Here is a 19,721-nt window from a genome sequence, read left to right as displayed (position 1 = left end):
AGACAAGTCCCTGGGAAAAATCTATGGTTTTTTGTTTTGGTTTGGTTTGGATTTTCGTTGTTTTTTTTTCCCAGACTTTTGCATCAGTTCTAGTAAATATATATATAAATACGTATATATATTTATATACGTTATACACATATAATTATTTATATATTCTTTTATTTATTTATTTATTATTTATTTATTTTATATATTATTTATTATACATTATACATTTATATATAAATATATAAATATATATATTCCATTTTATTTTTCTTAGATATCTATTAAGTAGTCAAACGGGGCTGATCCCCTAAAACTTTGTTTGTGAGTCTTGTTCTTTTGATTAGTAGGTGTATTTTTGCCTAGGGTAAAATTGTGAGTTTTGAGGATAATTGTAAGATTAAAAAGAAAAACAGAATGATTTGGTATGATATACAGATTTTATTTTCTTTCTTTTTTTTTTTTATGTAGAATATGGCAGTCCACCAGCACCTTCCATTTTCTGTTCTCTACTTTTTTTCCATGACTAATGTGATTTATGGGTGATTCATAGTAGGAGAAGTGCTCAAATAACAATTGGATAGGTTGCAAGTACAAATGTATAAGACATTGCTTTTCATTTTTCTTTCTTTTCTTTTTCTTTTTTTTTTTTTTTTTTGCAATGATTAAATTATGGCTTGTGTACCTTTTATAACTAAGTCTTTACCTGTAAATTTATTTCTCACTTCTGCATTTCCATACTTTCACCAATGTATATTTATTTGCCTAGAGTCTAATTTAAAGTGACATTAGAAGAAAATCTTAGAGTTTATTCGCATAAACTATTAGACCTCAGCAGGGTAAAAAGATGATACTTTCTCTCATACTTATAATTTGCAGTTTTCCTCTGCCAGGGCAGGTTTACTTCATAGTATTACCTGTAATTAGTGGCTTAACCATCTCACATTGGTGTTTCCCTTTCATTCTGTCTCATAAAATAGCTGCTCCTACATGCAAATGTTTCTAAAAGATATTGTAATCTTGCTCTGAAAACAATACAGACTGACTAAAAATGATATTGGCAACAGGTATACAGAAAACCATATTTCCTTAAACAAACAAAATCATATTTTTGACTCTATTTAAAAAGCTGTAGCTTTCCATTAACACAAAATTAACACAAAATTAGGCATCTGGTGGAAATATGTAAGCAAAATAATGTATGTGACTGTACACATTCTGTGGATTTTTGTTTGTTTGTTTGTTTCAAAAAAAAAAAAGAAAAGGCTCTATAAAAATAGAGAATATAAAATGCAAGATTAAAGAAATGCCCTTTTACCAGGAAACAAATTTTCCATGGCCTTATTTGCTATAAAAGTGAATTTCACTGTATCAAACCAGTCCCCGAGAAGTCTTTATCTCCTACGTGTTTACCCTTATTGTAGAAAGCCCTGTTGTGCCAGAAGAACACAGCTGTCATTCCAGAGCATTAAGCAGTCTCCTAGGTACCTGGGACCCAACTATAAAGATAAAGGAAGAGTCCTTGAACCAGATTAAAAATTCTATAGGAAGACAGTGGAAGGTGTCCTATGTTTGTGGTAGCTGTTTTGCCAAGGTAAAGTCACAGCTTTCTCAGCTTGTTGGAGTTTAATTATCAGCAGCTTTACATCTCTTCTAACACAGTAGTCCATTTTTTCTGGCAAAATAGGATGAAGTTTCATAGACAAAAGGAGATTATGAACAGCATTTTTGATTGATGCTTCTTAGAGTTTACGGTTGGTGGGAACTCAAGAGTACCCATACACCAGACAAGAACCACTGTACTCTTGAAGAGCAGTGTGACATGACTGCTTGTTGGCTTTTGCATTCTCCTCTCAGTTTTGGCTGGTTTTGGCCAGCCAGTTCCCTCTGAGCTAGATTGGTGCTTGTAAGATGGTGATGGACCCTAGAGCTTAGGAGAACTGAGCATCACTTGCTTATCAGTTGCCCTTCACTGGCTTACAGAAATTATACATTAAAAAAAAAAAAGAAGAAGAAAGAAAGAAACAAGATTGATCCTTGTATAAAATTGTAAGGGAAGCATTGACTGAAAGAGGTACCATTTCCCAGATAAAACAAAGGTATGATCAAAAGCTGTGAAATCCTAAAGAAAAATCTGGCAGAATGAGAGTGAATCTAGTAGAGAAAGAGTGCTATATCCATGGACAGAAACATATTCATCAACGCTAACTTCTTCATATCTCATGCTGAAAACAAACAGTTTCAGAAATAGATTGCTACAATCAATTTGAGGCCTTCCACCTGGCCTTTATCTTCCTTTTGATTCATAAAAGAAGCTGTTCCAAAAGCATCACACACAATGTGACTGAGCGGGAGGTCATGTGTGAAGCTGTGGGTTGTTGGTTTGTTTAATACTGATCTGATTATTGTATATTTGACAACAGATAAAATAGCTTCTTCTTTAAATGGCGTGTCTGTTTCAGTGATAGAATTCTTGAGACAAAGGAAACACAGAAAATGTCTTTTCGGTTCTGATTCTTGTACGGAAAAAAAAGCTACTATACTTATAATATGTTTTCTAAAGCTTGCAAGGAACAACTTGACACAATTGCCACTTGAACAATGTTATGATTATCCCTTTGGCTCCTTAATATCTTTTGATATTTTGATATCTTTTTTTCTATCCCTCTGTCCTTTTTGAAGTTGTTTTCTATAGCGTGATTCTTTTTTCTTGGTAATTTATGTCTTTTATTTTTGGGTTAGTTTCCCAGTCAAAGAGGTGCACTGAGTATTACAGTCCAAAAACAATCCATAGCATGAAATGATTGCTAACCTATCTTAATAATATCTTAATAAAGTTTCCTAATATAAAACTCCCTTGTTTTTTCCTCCCAAAGACAAAGCTTTTGAAAATGATTTTGACACACATGAAGTGCATGAATGACACAGGCATAGCACCCACACCTTCTAGCAAGCCTTTTATGCAAGAAGCATAGAAATTATCATTCCATGTTATACCATGGTCTAAGCCAATATTTATTCTACAACAATGTTAAGATCCACACTCTTTAGATAGTAAACGGAAATCTCAACAACTTGCAGATTTCTTCAAGAGCCAAAAAACAAATTCTAAGATCTTTTCCTTGTTAATATTTACTAGCAGCATTCCAAATATTGCTGCTTCTGCAGATTCCAGGCTTTCTGAGTCTTATTCATACTTTTCTTGCAGCAACAAGTTCCAAAATTCAACTGCTACATGACTTGGAGAGGGAGCCATTAGGTTTTGGGGTGTTGTTTTTTCATCTTTTCATTTCTTTCAATGTCCTATTGCCTTCTGAGTGAAAGGAGAAAAATATTCCCAATACCAGTTATTATTGTATCTCTTATTCTCCTCCTTTCCAAGGAAACAATCATAGCTGAGTCACTCCTTGATAATTTCCATCTTCTTCCTTTGAAAGCCGTCTAGTTCTAAAAGACTGCTTTGAGACTAATTCATTTTAAGAGAGCAATGATAAAACTCCAAAGTCTTCTGCAGTTTGCTCTAAAACACTAATTTCTCTTTACTCTCCTTATCTACCACCATCTTCAGAGTCTCTGAGCAGTATTGCCACTGCTCAAGGGAAAAGGTTCTTGCATAACATCTCTAAATTCTTCTAAAATGTAAAATTTTCCAAGATCCTTAATGTAGCTTTCCACCTCCTCAGTATTCTCTCTGTCTACTCTCATCAGAGCAGCTGTGGTTTTCTGGGCGTAGTTATGACAAAAGCTGTTATACAAGATTATACACCATGTAAGATAGTATCAGGTAAGGCTTCTGGAGATGACACAGTGTTTGTATGTAGTGCTCTGTTTCTTCAGCAAAAGAATGGGATTTCTTTTTCTGTTTATTCTTTCTTTTTTTTTTTGTTTCATTTCCTGTGCCTACTTGTATTTATCTCTCTGTTTGCTCTCTATATTGTTGTACTTCCTAGAGACATCATTTTAACATAAAAGATTAAGAATTATACATAATAAGGAGTAATACGATTCTCTGTCCCACTTTAGTGCAATCTTCTATTTAATTTAGTGTGGCTAATATGGCAGTGTTTATAAATCAGCACATTTTTGAAAGATTAAAGGAATATGAACTTTTTTTATTTTATTGTAAAATATTTTATTGCACTATAGCAATAGCTGTGCTTCTCTCTTATCATTTATATCTCTAATCTTGAGTAATAATCACTGATTGTGAACATAGGTGGTTTATGCTGTTCTCTCTATTTTACAACATTGACAACTGAGTCCTGATTGTCAGTGTTCCTGACAGTCTCCATTCCTGCTGTTCTTTCATGACCATTTTCTAAGTGATTCTCACTGTTTGAACATGTTGGCTGTTTGTTGAATTTATTACTGTGTTTTCCTATCCCTTGATCACTGGTCTTAATACCTACTTGGATAGAAGCCCATCATCCACATGCCAAGAAAGTTAATGTGTTTTGACACACAAGTCATCTCCCTGAAACACGGTGGCAAACCACCACGGTTCTAGGGGATTGGGATCTTACTCTTTGTGATTGACATTAAAAACAGGAGAGAGACACTTTCATTTTCAGCTGAAAATACTCTTCTCATCAGTAATCTTTAAATTGTTTGTTTTATCTCACAGTCTTGCAAAAATTTTAGGTGTTTGGAGACCGACTTTCCATTTACGCGTATTATAAACAGTGGTTTTCCCTTTAGAAATAACTATTTCCTTAATATCATGTGATTTTTTTTTTAAACGGAGCATCAGAGCATATATCTCCAGACTGTCCACATTACACCTAGAAATGTTCAGTGTTAGAGTGAAATCATATCATGAATGTGCAAAAATGGTTAGAATAATGTGTGTATTTTATATGCAGTGTAGAGCTAGCCCAGCTGTTCTTTGTCATGAGCCTCCACTCTGCTAGATACATTTTGCAGGAAAGATACTATACAGAATAAGCCTTTGCAGCCATCTTGCAATGGCAGCATGAAGCACAGGACAGGCTGCTAAACTTGCCCATGCAGCAGATAAACTTCTCACAGTGAGTTAGCTCTCTGCTATCACACCTCGACTGCTGCCAGCACCCAAAATAATTCATTTAAAGATGGCTCTAGCATCTTTATGCTACATTGTGTTCTAGTGGGCTTTTACATTTTTCTATTCTTGGAATTTAAATAGAAAATATATTTATCGTTTGTCAGCTACTGTTGGCCATCTCAGAAACCTAGGATCTAAAAGGAATTTAGCACTTTGATTTTGCTTATGTGTTCCACTGTGCATGTACCCCTCCATGAGCTGGCTGTGCTGCAAAGGGAAGGTGATCATACCTCAAGTACTTCAAAATTGCCAGGTTTTAGACAGAATAACACACAGCAACATTAACATGGGACAGCATACGGCCTGAGAAATCTATTTTGCACCAACAGTTATCAGTTTTGAATCCATCTTATGAAGACTCTTCTTTGTACACTCATCCTTAAATACAGATCGCTTTACATTTTTCTATTGTTCTGTCTAGGAAGTATCTCCTGGCTCAATAATAATCCTGTCTTGTTGCAATGATCATAAAAAGCTATTTTGGTAGTTATAGTAGGCTATGTTTATTAGCTAATTTGCAAGCAAATATTTGTGTCACCTGTGTACTTTTGCCAAAATATATCAAACAAGAGAGACATTCAAAGCAACGTCACTTTCTGTATTATGTCAGACAATATAGGAAGGTTTTCTTAGTATCAGAATTGTAGCTAAATAAGCATCTTGACACAGATTCTAATTCAGAAAAGCACACAACCACATGTCTAATCTAAAGTATTTGCATTAGTACTTTCTCAGATAAAGACTTCCTAAGTCTTCCTGTCTCATGTAAGGGGTTGAGCTGAGGACACTATTCTTCTCTTCTTTTTGGTCTGTAAAGTGGAAAAAAAAAAAAAAAAAAAAAAAAAAAAAAAAAAGGAAGCATCACTAGTAGCTTTATATGAGAAAGGGCTTTTTTAATGAAAGGAGAGCATGGATAGTCACTTCTGCTTTTGGAGACTTTTTTTGTTACCTGACGTAACTATCTTGTCTCTGTTACATTGACCTGTAAATGGATCATGCCAAAAATAGTGATAAGCAATCTGTGGGCTCTTTTATTCTCCTCAAATATCTACTTTAACAACTTTAAAAAAAAATCCTTCTATCTTTTTTTTTCATGTGTGTGTATTTTAAAAAGCTTGATTCCGTTCTTATCCACTGCAAAAAATTTGAACATTCCCGACCTTGCTGTTTGAGGAGTGTTCAATCATATTATTTACAGATATCTGAAGATCAGCTTATTTTCCTAGTCATACTGAGCAACTTTAGAAAGAAAAAGAAACAAGAGGAGAGGAGAGGGGAGGAGAGGGGAGGAGAGGGGAGGAGAGGGGAGGAAAAGAAAAGAAAAGAAAAGAAAAGAAAAGAAAAGAAAAGAAAAGAAAAGAAAAGAAAAGAAAAGAAAAGAAAAGAAAAGAAAAGAAAAGAAAAGAAAAGAAAAGAAAAGAAAAGAAAAGAAAAGAAAAGAAAAGAAAAGAAAAGGAAAAGGAAAAGAGAAGAGAAGAGAAGAGAAGAAAAGAAAAGAAAAGAAAAGAAAAGAAAAGAAAAGAAAAGAAAAGAAAAGAAAAGAAAAGAAAAGAAAAGAAAGAAAAGGCTTGTAGATAGATCTGAAATATTGTCACAGACTAGATAGCATTACATAAAGAGCCAGAATCTTCCTTTATGAATTGGTTCTATAAATACCTTCAACCCTGAAAGAAAGAACTACTAAAAAATATTCAGAAGAAACAAAAAAGTCACCATTGAGTAGGGGCTCTTAAGCATCCTTAATTGTAGTTACTGTTATGAGCTACAACTAAAGCTACAGACTATGGGGATATACACAATGTATGATCAGTCTAAAATAGAACCTAGATCTGAATATCTAAAAAAAAAAAAAAAAAAAAACGGATAGGCAAAACACTAGAATGTGAAAATTTCTTGAGTCGGTCAAAAATTGTAGGAAGTCTAAGTGGTTTGTTTTGTTTTGTTTTGTATTTTTTGTTGTTGTTTTTTAGTTTAAATGCATGGAATGTGGCCATTTTAAGCTGCTAAATCCAAACCAGCCTTTTGTCTCCAGTCCATCTCTGTTTTGCAGGTACTACTTTGTTGTGAAATGCTAGTAAATAATCAAAACTTCAGGACATGGTTAAAGGTTGTTCCCTGTCAATGTGTGTCATCCTTCACCTTGAAAAGTCCAGGAATCTGGATCGTCTAAATAATTCCACACTTTCCTGGTTCATATTCCTCTAACTCCTTGTATTCTAGACCGCAATTTTAATCATAATCTGTGCTGAAATGCATGGACAGTGTTACTGGTTCCCACAATTTTAGAAATTTCAGAATAAAACTCAGTAAGAAATATGTGCATTTTGGCCCTTCTAATAGTAAAGAAGGAATTTTAAAAAAGAAAAAAAGAAAAGAACTAGACAGTTCATCTAAAAGCATTGAACTAAAAATGATTTTTTAAAACAGACATTAACCCAGAAATAGGAGAACTATCCATTTTGCCTACTATACAGAAAGTGTTAATTAATGTTTAAAATTCCCTCTTTGACCTTTCTTAACTCTAAAGCATAAAACCGTCAGCACCAGTATTTACAGAAAAGGTGGGATTTCATAAGAAAATGAATTCATTTCCCGATATATCTCTCTTTTGAATTTTGCTATTTTCCAATGAAATGACATAGGCATTTCCACAAAACAAAACAAAACAAAACAAAAAACTATTTCCATGAGGAAAAAAGAAAGTTTAGCTGGAAGCTACCATTTAAAATGGAAAATCTTTGTAATTTTCTAAATTAATGTGTGCTGCCAATGAAGTTTGAAAAAAAAAATGTCTTATTCCCTTTATACAGTGCCTTGTCCCTCAGGGACTGCTAATGGTAGAGTATGAAGCACCACTCCATATGTTGGTCTCCAGTCTTTTAGCTTCTGCCCTAGTGCATTTTATCTTGACTGCGTAGTCCTTCCACTTCCTATCTTCACAAATCCTTTGCTAAAGCTTGTTTTTGCTCTTGGATCACCTCAGTGAGGCTTAGGAGGCCTCAGTTCTGCCAAGGAAGGAGAGCACAGACCTGGATGCCAGAAGGTCCCTGACTCTCTCATCTCTGACCTCCAGGACAACAGTCTTCCACTGCTGCCTCCTCTTTTCAGAAGCCTTCAGAAGTTCAGCAGGCTCTTCAGAACAAACTCCAGGCTATCTGAGCATGGATGCTACCACCAGCCTTAGCCCTCTTCCAGTTTTATCACTCTGACTATCACTTTAAGGTTTGTGGTGTTTTGGGGTTAGTGTGGCTCTAAACAATTATACCCTTGTATCTGATCTTTCCAATCGCTAACCATCTTATGTAAACATTGTTGAAAAAGGGTGGGAGAAGGGAGAAGAAAGAAGGGGAAATTATGCTAAATAAAACATTTTCTCACTTGGAATGGATTTCCTCTATCCATTCTCGCTCAGTCCGATTTTGTACAATTTTGTACAATTGTCCTGCAATCAATACTGTTTCCAAAGGAGGTGTAAGTCACTAAACTTCAGCCATCAAAACAGAGGAAAATATATGGAATGGAATGATGCTTGACATATACATAGCACAACTTCAATAAAACATTTAAACAAGTCTAATAGAAAGAAAAAAAATCTTTAAAAATCTTGACTAGTAAATTTGCAATATTATAGGAAACATCAGACTTTACATATATTGAGGTATTTACAGGAGTTTAGATCTGTTCTTGGTAGGAATTGTTTTTTACCTCATAAGAGAGAAGAAGTATCCAAGTATGACTTTGTTTTGCTTTGTTTCTCTCACTTTTTTTTTTTATTTTTTATTTTTTATTCTGGCTATCCTGTCATGCATAATGCATAGCATTCAAAGCTTCTAAATTTAGCATAATTAAAGATCTTCCGTTGCTGAATATTGTTTCTGGTTCTGTCAAGATTTCTTAGAAATGCTTTTAAAACAATTTTCATAGAGTTTGAAGAAACTGCACACAGTTCTTGAACTAAACAACATTCTATGGTGAAATTTTATGATGGTTGTAGGATTTTATAGGAAATAACATAAGCATGGTGTAGTGTATGTGCATGTTTTGCCTACTATTTTTTTCAGATTGCAGACGATAAAGAAATGAGAAAGAATGTAGAAGGTGAATTCACCCTGCAGAATCTATGGAAGAATTTCAGAATCTGGAGTCGCTTGATAATTCCATGCAGAAGTTATAAAATGCAAAATTAGAAACTATGCCTCATGACTTAAAGTTAGGAATGTCTGGCACTGAGACCGTATCTGCTGGAGACAGATGAGACTAAGGAAACTGTGATCAATCTTGTTCCTGTTGAATTTAAGAAACAAATTTTGGCTCTGGGGAGGGATCTGGCTTTCTTTCCTACCGATAGAAATTAGCCATTGATATCTGGGGGAATGAAATGGGACCTGTAGGCACAGTTTGTTACTTGACTGTTTTCTACCCAGTAATTTTTAATGAAGCAACTAAATTAGGCATAACTTGTTACAGCTTTAATGAATATATTGCAAACAATTAAAATGATAAAGCTGCATGGCCTTAAATATTGTCTTAGAAGATTTGTCATCCAAAGAGCCTTGGGAAAGGTGCTAAAGCAAGTGAGTATTCAGAAAGGCAGTTTCTAACTCTTCAGTCTGTAGTGCAAGAAATATAGTTATTTTTATAAAAAGATAGTTAACATTTTAAACTAAAACAACTTTATTTATTTATTTCCTTATCTTGGCCTCTCCTACTCTGTTTCTAAACTTTTTCTCTGAAGCATGCCTGTAAAACTAAAGAAAAACAATTAAATGCTCTTGGAAACCTAGGATAGCTACACCTTACAAGAATAACAAAGACAAAATATCTATTTTTCTGTTTACTTAAATACTTGAGATATTTGGATTCAATTTTTAAATTTGCCTCAAATCATGCAGGAGCATGAGCTCTGATCCTATGACTTTTTCTCTGTCTTTTTTATCCACTTAGAGGAATAATCATTTCAGGAGCCATACTTTGCTCCTGACATAATTTGTCTGATGTTCACTGAAGAAGCCCACATACAAGTATTGTATGTAATATTTTAATACCATCATTATTAATGCTTAGTAAATGATACCTCACTGTAAGTACTAGAATAAGTTGTAAATTGAACAATTTGCTTCAGCTAATGAAGGTGTAAGCTCAGATATAGAGTATGAATATATTTAGAGTATGTTGGAACAAGACAGAAAAATAAACCAATAGTGCATTAGGATTTCTAAGAATAAATAAATAATTGGAAATTGCTATTACAACACATTATATTCATGGCTCAAAGCATTAGGGCTGAAAAAAAAAAAAAAAAAAAAAAAAAAAGGGTGTCCTGAAAGAAAATCAAAATTAAGAGTAGGTGCATTTCAGTTCAGGGTTTGGCATTTTTTGACTTTTTTTTTTTTAATTTTTCCTGTGTTGTTTAAAGCACCATTTAAATTCTTCCTACAAGCACACTAGTACCTGGTACAGATCTCCGTGCGGTAGGGCAAGGTATTCTGAAAGCATTGCTTAGCAGGAGACAGCTTGTTATTTACTTATCAAAGTTTTGACTGGTGTTAAGATACAGCCTTACAACAATTAAATCTAAAGTCGTCCTCGCATAAAGAATAACGGACTCAGGATACTGGGTGAGGGGATGGGACAGAGTCATTGCCTCCTCTTCAAATTCATCTAGATTTTGTTACCACTGCTATGTGGACAGCCAGGAGTGGGAAAAAAAAAAAAAAAAAAAGGTGATGGCTGCAATATAGCGAACAAGAAACCCTTACTGCCCTTACTCCCAGATGTTTTTCTAAAACCTCAAGCACTCGCCAGGAGTTAATGAGTCCTCCTTCCGAATTCCAAATAAGATAGTGGGTAAAATATTTGCATCAGAAGATGATCTGCATAGTTAAAGCCTTCAGACATACTTTGTAAAGTGCTGTGTGTGAGTTATCTTGCTGCGATTCTCTCAGATACTTTTGAGCATGATGACCAGGCTGAAGAGATGGCCCATGGGAAAATCCATGACAGAGAGCCCTTGATGAGCACCCATGGATGTATGCAAACACATGCATACATCATGTTTCAGCTGAAATCTCGGGTGAAAAGAAAGCATGGCACTGTAAAGTCCTATTTTTGTAGAGAAAAGGTGAAAAAAAAAAAAAGTGAAAAATCCTGTGATTTTTATTGGAAAGCCTGCTACTGGCAGAATGAAAGTAAGGAATTGGTAGGGATCTGTGGATGGGACACCAAGAAAACATCATAAATGAATGCTAGTCACTATGTATGCAGTATGCAAATTGCATTAAATACATAAAACTGTATGGTCAAGAATACAAGAATATGAATATGAGAAACAGTTAATATCTTATGAATTCAGCATGAATATATGTTCTTTAACAGGCTCCATTTTTAGCTAGGTGAATTCAGCTAAAACCTAATTCACCAAAATCAGGTAAATCTAAATATTTTAAAAATTGGCAGAGTTGTTTCTTCATGTCCTTCACCGTTTGTGTTCAAACAGGTGTTTTGACAGAGGCTTGTCATGTGAACTGCCTTCTGTAAACCCTTTGCTGTGTTTTCCAGGAGCAAAGCTTTGTCAGTTTGCACCAAGAGTGGAGAGATTCTTAACTTTTTAAGAGCAAAAGAGATCATACATCTGATGTCTTGCATAACAGAGCTAGTATCATTTCATCTTGTAATTCATGTAGGAAAGAATAAATCTCCACTGTCAGGTTCATATTTAAGTTAACAATGTCTCTGTTAGTAATATATCCCATTTTGATTTATGAGGCTGATGTGCATAATTTTGTATACATGCACTTCAATTAAATCTGGAGTTTCTTTTTCTCTTTGCAAGCTTGGAGTTGTACACTGTGATCCTTTACACCAGGGACCTTTACATTTAGGCACTTGTGTCTAAGAAGATCCACTTAGAAGCTTGATGACAGTGATTTGTCTGTAGGTTCCAGCGTGTGATTTACCTTGGGGAAAAAATAACGTTGGGAAGATCTTGCAATCATTTTTCTAACAGGAAAAGCTGCAGTGGGTAGGGAGGGGGAAAAGAGAGGGGCACAACTCGGGGGAAAAACAAAAAAAAATCCATTGCCCTCAGAACAAATCGATTTCTGCACAACTATCACCCTCAAAACCCCACTCTTGGACATGCGGGTGTGGGGAGAGGAGCCGAGGGAGAACCGCCAACTCTCCCGCCGCTGCCGGACAGGCGCGCGCAAGCGGACCCCACCGCGGGCCGGGGGGCACCTCGGCCCCGCTCCGCGGGCAGGCGGCTGTCGCCGTGTCACCCCGGCCTCCGAACCGCAGCGCGCAGCAGTGCAGCCCCCCCGGGCCCCGCGGCGCGGAGCGGAGCGGAGCGGGCGGCGGGCGCGGGGCCGGCCCGGGCAGCTGCCGGTGCCGGTGCCGGTGCCGGCGGCGGGGGCGGCGGGTGCCGGGATTGGCGGCGGCGCTGACAGCGGGCGGGGCCGGCCCGGGGCGCCGCCCGCCCCCGCTATAAGCCGCTTTGCCGCTTTCTCGCCGCGTCTCTGTCGCGCTCCGCGCGTCGCCGCCGCTGCGCGCTGGGAAATCCGCGCCAGGAGGCAGCGAGGCGCGCACGGGCGGGCGCAGATGCCATGTGAAGGCGGCACATGCCCTGCCGGCCGCGTAGCGCTCCCCTCTTCCTTCCCTGCGCGTGCTTTTTAAATTCCGTCCTCGCTGTTTTCCGCCCGGCTCCTCTCCTTCCTCACCTTCCTCGCAAGTGAGGGGCGGCCCCTGTCCGCGGGACCCCGGAGCGCCCCGGGCCGGCGGTGCAGCCCGCGGAGCCGCTCCGCGCCGCCGCCCGCGGAGGGATGGTTTTCCCGGCGGAGCAGACCCGCTCCGGCTGCCGCCTGCACGCGTGCTGAGACGGGATTTCCGTGGAGCGGCGCCCGGGCTCCCAGCTTCATGACTGCGTGGAGCGGGGAGTCGCCGAAACCATGCGAGGTAAGGGCGGAGCGGGAGTCGGCAGCGCGATTGGGAAGGTAGGGTGGGGAGGGAGACTCTTTTTTTTCGGGGAGAAAGCGCTGGAGAAGGGGTGGCCAGAGAGGGGCCTTATTGTGGCGCCTTCGTGGGACAAAGTTGGCAGGTCGCGGCCGCCCGCGGCGTGGGCGCATCCTCTGCCCTGGCCCCGTCCGCGGGAGGTCCGCGGGGGGCTCGGGGCACGCGGGGCTCTGCGTGCTGCGGTGTTCGGGGGCTCCCCGACGTGTCGGCGGGGCGGCCGAGCCGCGGGGGAGCCCCGCGTGGCCGTGGGCGCCGCGAGAGAGGAGGGAGGCGACAGGCGGTGCCTTGGCCCTCCCTCCCTCCCGCCGCAGCCTCCGCGGGGCGCGAACGGGACGCGCTCGCCAGCACGGCGGCACGGGCCGCCTCTGCGCTCCGGGCACTTGCAGTGCCCTCACTTCCCCGCCCCAAAATAAAAGTTGTTCTCGGGACGTTTCTCCGCTCTCCCCGACGGGGCGCGGGAGGGACGCGCCGCCGAGGACTCCGCTGCGCGGACCCTTCCCAGTCCCTGCGCAGCCACCGCGGGGGCGGCCGGAGCAGCCCCTGCGGGATGCGCAGGGCTGCTGAGCGCCCGTGGGGGTGGCTGCCGTGGGGGCACCCCCCGCGCACGGGACATCCCTCCCGCCAGAGGCGCCGGGTGCCCGTCCCGCCGCGCGCAGAGGTGGGAGGGGCTGCGCGGGGTGCGCGATGTCCGCGCGTTGCCCACGCGAGACCCCCGATCCCGGGCACCCGCGGGGTTTGCGCGTCTCCTCCGCCCCCCGCCCCGATGCTCTGTCCCGGTTCCTGTGTCGGCTTGTTTTCCTCCCCGCGGGGCGTGATGCGCGGGGACAGGCTGGGCTTCTCTCGGGGCACAGGCCTGGGGAAGAAAGGCTTGAAATCGCTACCGGGAGCGGAAGGCGGTGCCGCTTGGCAGCGACTACTCGCGTAAATTGCTTGGGTTTCCAGTTTGTTGTATGAGGGACGCACACACCAGGAACAACTTTTAGCTGGGTTTCCACTTACAGGATATCAGCTCCTCTATCTTCACGTGTTCAAAGAGCAAGCGAACTCTGTTTGCCTGTGCGTGATTTCATTTAAGTAACTTAGGCATTTGCACAGGGGAAGGAAAACCCTTCTCCTGCTCCTTCCCCGAAAGGTGCATAGGGTGCACGCTTTGGGACACCTGGCAAGAGTTCAACGAAGAGCATTTATCTCTGAGCATCCCTCCCTCTCACGGGGACAGCAGGGCGCGGAGAGAAACCTCCCTTTTCCACAGAAGTGCCCCTTTCTTGCATCCCTCCTAGCCTTTGCGACACGCGCCCTGGGGAGCAGGGCGGAGTGGGTGCTCGGGGTTTTCCCCCGAGGATCCCCCTTCCCCTTTGCCCCAAGGGAGGCTCCGCGGGCGCACAGGGCTCTGCACGCGGCTGCCGGGCGCGGAGCCGCTGCTGCTGCCCGCGTCGGTGAAGCGGCCGGTCCGGTCGCATCCCTCCCCGTCCCACTGGGCCGTATGGGTCCGCCCATGGGTCCAGCAGGGCCGGGCTGAGCGGTGGCTTCCAGCTGAGGATGCTCCCTGCCCTCCTGGTCCCTCGCGGCACGGCAGGATGAGGGCAGAGGTGGTGGGGCGCATGAAAAGTAGCGCGTCCTCGTGGGAAAGGCGCTCAGCCCAAGCAGCGTTTCCCACCAGGGCGCACCAGGACGAGAGCAGAGCTCAGCACCCCTGCAAGCCAGTGAGAAATCCTGCGTCAACCAAGTATCGCCCTTTTGCTTTTGCAGCTTTGCTAGTAAAGGAAGAAAATGTCTATCAAAATTAATAGACTTTCTGGCTTTTGCGAATTAATGCTTCATGACAGCTATGAGCCTTCTAGGCAGCTGTGTTACACCCTCAGCAGAAAGGGGCTCTCCTTGTATGTATGAACAGATCTTTTCCCAAGCTGTCCCAAGCAAACTGTGGTGATTCTGAGCTGCGTTGCTGCACTCAGCCCAGGTGCATGCCAGAGCTCTGCAGTCATCTGCCCATGTCCCCACTGAGCTGGGGCCAGAGAGCCTCCCAGAAATGCCCTCTCAGTCTCCACCCGATGAACCCCAAATGCAGGACCTACACACGGGTCTGTCACCGTCCTGTCCCATAGAGCACGTCTGGGTTTGCAGCACACCTTGCCTGATACGTAGCTACACTGTACTCGCTGACAATGTGGTATCCAAAGTCAAAATTCCTGGTGCTCAGAATCTTGCCTTTAATCCCTTTGAGGATATTCGGCCACGCTGATTTATAGCTGAACAATGTGCCAATACAGGAGGGTGAATGTCTACCGTTTTGGAATGTTTGCTGTCAGAGTACGTCCATATGTTTCCTCTGGAATAGGGAGCAAAACTCTTAAAACCTGGTGATTTTTGCCTGACATGCATGGCATTGGCAATGAAGGCCTTTTTTTTTTTTTTTTTTTTTACTTTTTTGGGGGGGTCTTTTCCCAGCCTTCCCGCTCATGACAAAATCCTGGCAAGTTTTCAGTCAGAACATAACTTTCTTTCTTTCTTTCTTTCTTTCTTTCTTTCTTTCTTTCTTTCTTTCTTTCTTTCTTTCTTTCTTTCTTTCTTTCTTTCTTAACCTATATTTTTTAAAATGCACCTAAATTATTCTGTCTATTAACTAAAGAGAAAAGAGAACCTTTAGATTTTATCTTGTGTAGTTTAGCTTTGTTAAACTCCTCTAAATTTCTCAGCAGTCCAGATTAGTAAATCTTGCATATATTGGAGTTGTGATTCAAAATTAGCATGTAGCTAAAAACTGTGTCAAGTCTATCAGTTCTAGTCTGGGTACTTGTTACCTATATCCACAAAAGCCAAGTTTGCAATCACAGTTAGAGAAATTGTGAAAATGACGTTAACAGCCATACAGAACATCCCTTTTTGAGAAAGTTATACTAAAGCTTTCAGCAGGGCATTTTACAAATCAGGTGCATATTTTCTTTTTCCAATAAAAGGAACCTTTCAAAATTCTGAAGTTTAAGTGTTTGTGCACCTTTTGATGTGTGGTTTTCTTTTATTAGTGTCATGATTGAGCGTGATACATATTGCATAATCTTACGTAATTTTTCTGTTTTCTCAGTGTCACTGAAATATTTGATTTGCACTTTCCTATCTGCAGTATTTGAGAGAATTTTTTAATTAATGTATACAAATAGTCTGGATAGCTGAGAAATAAGTAACATGTTCTAAATTTAAGAGATAAACGTAGATAATTTTTACACATTCATTGAAGCAAATACAATTTATTTTGTAAATTATTCTGCAACTACTAACCTGAATAAAGTCATTTGACTTCACTGACAACTTCTTGACATAAGGCAGAGCTCAATTAAGTTTCTACTGTTAGGCCTTTGCCTGTAACACTAATTTTAATGTGTAAGCAAATGCTTAGAAAACGACTCAGTAATAATTACTGTATTATATAATAGAAAAACACAAACATGTCAGTAATAACTACTGTGTTATATAACAGAAAAAGCAAATGTGTATTACAAGCGTATTTTATTTAGAATAAACAAAATCCTACCTGAAACACGAAAGCTTACTTGTACTTCTAAAATCTCTTTATTTAGAATTGTATCATATTTACATTCCATAGTGTATCTTGCATTTATCTTTTTTTTTTTCCATTACACATATATGCGGTGGGAGGGAGAAGTACATAATTAACAGCGTCAATATAGAAATATCTGTTTTAACATCTCTCTAATTTTCCTTGGAAATGATTTTTTTCTTTCTAATTTTTTAATGGCCAAATTACTTTTGGTGATGGAATTTTGGTGACCTATATTATGGTAATTAATTAAAAGAAAGCGGAGAGGGAAAAGCATGTATTTGTGTTATTGAACTGCGACATCCGCTATTGGTCTCTTACATATAAATATATTGATAAGTGATTCTCATAAATTGTTCTGTTTTACTCTCTTGATTGCTTTAAGAGACAGTAATTAATCAGTGTTTTGTGATTTTATATTTATATATATATATTGTGATTTTCTTTCTCATATATTTATATATAAAGATAGCAAATACATGTTAAATGCATGTTCTGAACAAACTGGAGGTCAGATTTCCTGGCTAAAATACTAGTGGAAAATCTTTAGGGTGTTATCAGTACTGCAGTGTACAGCACTGACAGCTACTTATTAGGAAATGTATGGATGAAGTGTACCTTTGGTAAAACTTTGTTCTGAGCTAGAATTTGCATGCTGGTTACCTGATGCAGGAAAACAAAATTAAGAGTGAATATATCCGAGATATTCAAGAAATCATTTCCTCTCAAGTAAAGCAGTGAATATGCAGAAAAGAAGTCCTATGCTATGAAATTGAAGAATGTATGCTTTGTAGCTAAAGACAAAAGAAGCATACAGCAATAAATATTGATTGAACTAATCATCAGATGAATAGAAATGAGCTTTACCAGTGCACCAGTATAATAGGTTATGTTAACTAGCCCTTTCGTAGTCCATATGCTGCCCTTTCAACCCATGACCCTATCTATTTAGGTCTTAATGAGGGAAACCACAGGTGTTGTAACGGCATTTATGGTAAGTCAAGCTAAATATAATAGTTGTGTAAGTAACTTGGTGTAGTTGCATAGGACAAAAGGAAAATATAAAGAGCCGATGAAAATAAACTTTGCAAAAATAAAATTCTCAAGCATCGCTGCAGAGTCATGAGATAATAATAATGCATTAGTATTTATGCATTATTTTGCACTTTTAAGATGCTGTCCTAAATCACAGTTTAATCTGTTCTAATCAACTTGAAATAAGCGTAAGTTTTAAAAGATCTAATCCATTTGAATTTAAAATCAGTCTCTCCAAATACAAATTTTAACAACTTTGAGCATTTAGCACATTTGAGGCTTTCTGTAATGACTTTCATAGACAAACTATAGATGTCAAAATGTTGTTCTTTGTGCTTCGTGCTTATAATAGTTCAATGTTGTTCCTTCCGATTCTGTACGCCGTCTGGGCAAAAAGTCTGTAGCACTACTTTGAGAATAAGACATTGCATAGAATCATTGAAGGTGGAAGACAGAAGGTGGATTGTGTTATTTTCTTTTTGTTTGTTTGTTTTCTTCTTTTTTTTTAATAAGTATATTTAACTCCATTATTTTTATAGAACTGACAAGAGAATATAAGTATTGTGGCGTGATCCTTACTTGACTGAACAGTGCTTACTCATTTGAATAGACCTATGAGAAAGGTGATTGGAAGGCTTTGGCCTTAGTATTTTTGTGGTCCTGGAACTGTTTTTTTTAAAAAGCAGAAATGCTCATGCTTAACTTTGCCAGACACATTTTGCTGGAAATGCATGCAAACAGAATGACAGCTGTTTGTGCCTCCAACGCAAGTATATAGGCTAATTCAGTTTGACATAAATGTGGTTATTATGCTGTTAATGATGAATTATTTTGATGAATTGGCAATTATGATGCATCTCAACAATTTTTAAGGAAAGTTGGTGCCTTTATTGCAAAGCAAAGACTTAATATTTTTTTTTTTAAAAAAGCATGCTTTTATCTAGATCTGAATCATGGCCATTTAAAACCACATACTCATTAAAGAGTAAACATCAAGTAATTGTGCTTGCTTGTCAGATGAATTCATTTTGAAAGAGTTATCCTGTTATCATGGGCCTTGTTTATGAGAGTTATTCGGTTAGATTTGATGGCACTACTCACATGAATAAGGCAAAATACATTTTAAACTGTTTGCTCTGAGTGTCCGTGAAACCCAATGCTTGGGGTTGTAAGAAATATGAATGAAAATAAAGGCTTAGAGGGAATCAAAGTCCTAAGAATCATGCTGTGTTAACAAAGCTTGTTACCCTGAAGTTTCAGGAAAATTGCCTGCCCTTCCTATTGTTGAATACTATTCGGAGGCAGAATATAGCTGTTGGCTTGCCTGGAAACTTCTGCTTATTGGAAAGACATAGTGATAAGTAACCTTTTCTTTTTGGTTTAAATTTGTTTTTTAACATTTTTTTTTCCCCTCAGCTAATGCTGACTTATAAAAAGTGTTCCAAATATTGCTCTTCTACTGATTATCAGTAAATTACTTTGTTTAATTATGCTGATACACTTATTCTGATTGACATGTTCCTGCCAGTACATAATGACCAAATCAATCCTTCCCGAAGAAAATACTCACGTTCGTACTGTACTTATGCAGGAACATGCTACACAAGGTAATTAATATTTTAGTATGGCTAAAAGATAGAAGAGTTGTAAGAGTAATTTAGGCAAATATCCTGTACAAAATTAGGACAAAATCTGTCCTAAATACATTCTGACAAAATAGCTGTCTGCTTATATGTATTCTTGAGGTCATCTCAGAGTTAACTGCTCCTTTACAGTTATCCATGGCCAGCTAAAGGTTTCCTGAATCGGCTCATATAGAAATTACTCTTTTTAAGATTATTTTCTCTGCTTCATTAATCCAGAGGAACTAAAAGTTAAGTTTATTCCCTAGAGTAACATTTCCAAACAAGACATGCATACACATTACATCTAATTTTTCTGCTCTCTAAAGCAATTTTGCAGACAAAAAATGTCTTTACTCTTATGAGTAATATGTATTATGAATTTTTGAGTGAATATGTTGATGGGGAAAAAAATAGATCAAAAGAAGAC

Source organism: Tinamus guttatus, unplaced genomic scaffold (genome assembly GCF_059628265.1).
Source record: "Tinamus guttatus ecotype Peru unplaced genomic scaffold, ASM5962826v1 Tinamus_guttatus_pri_ptg000672l, whole genome shotgun sequence".
Lineage (NCBI taxonomy): Eukaryota > Metazoa > Chordata > Aves > Tinamiformes > Tinamidae > Tinamus > Tinamus guttatus.
Note: the sequence above shows the minus strand (reverse complement) of the source record.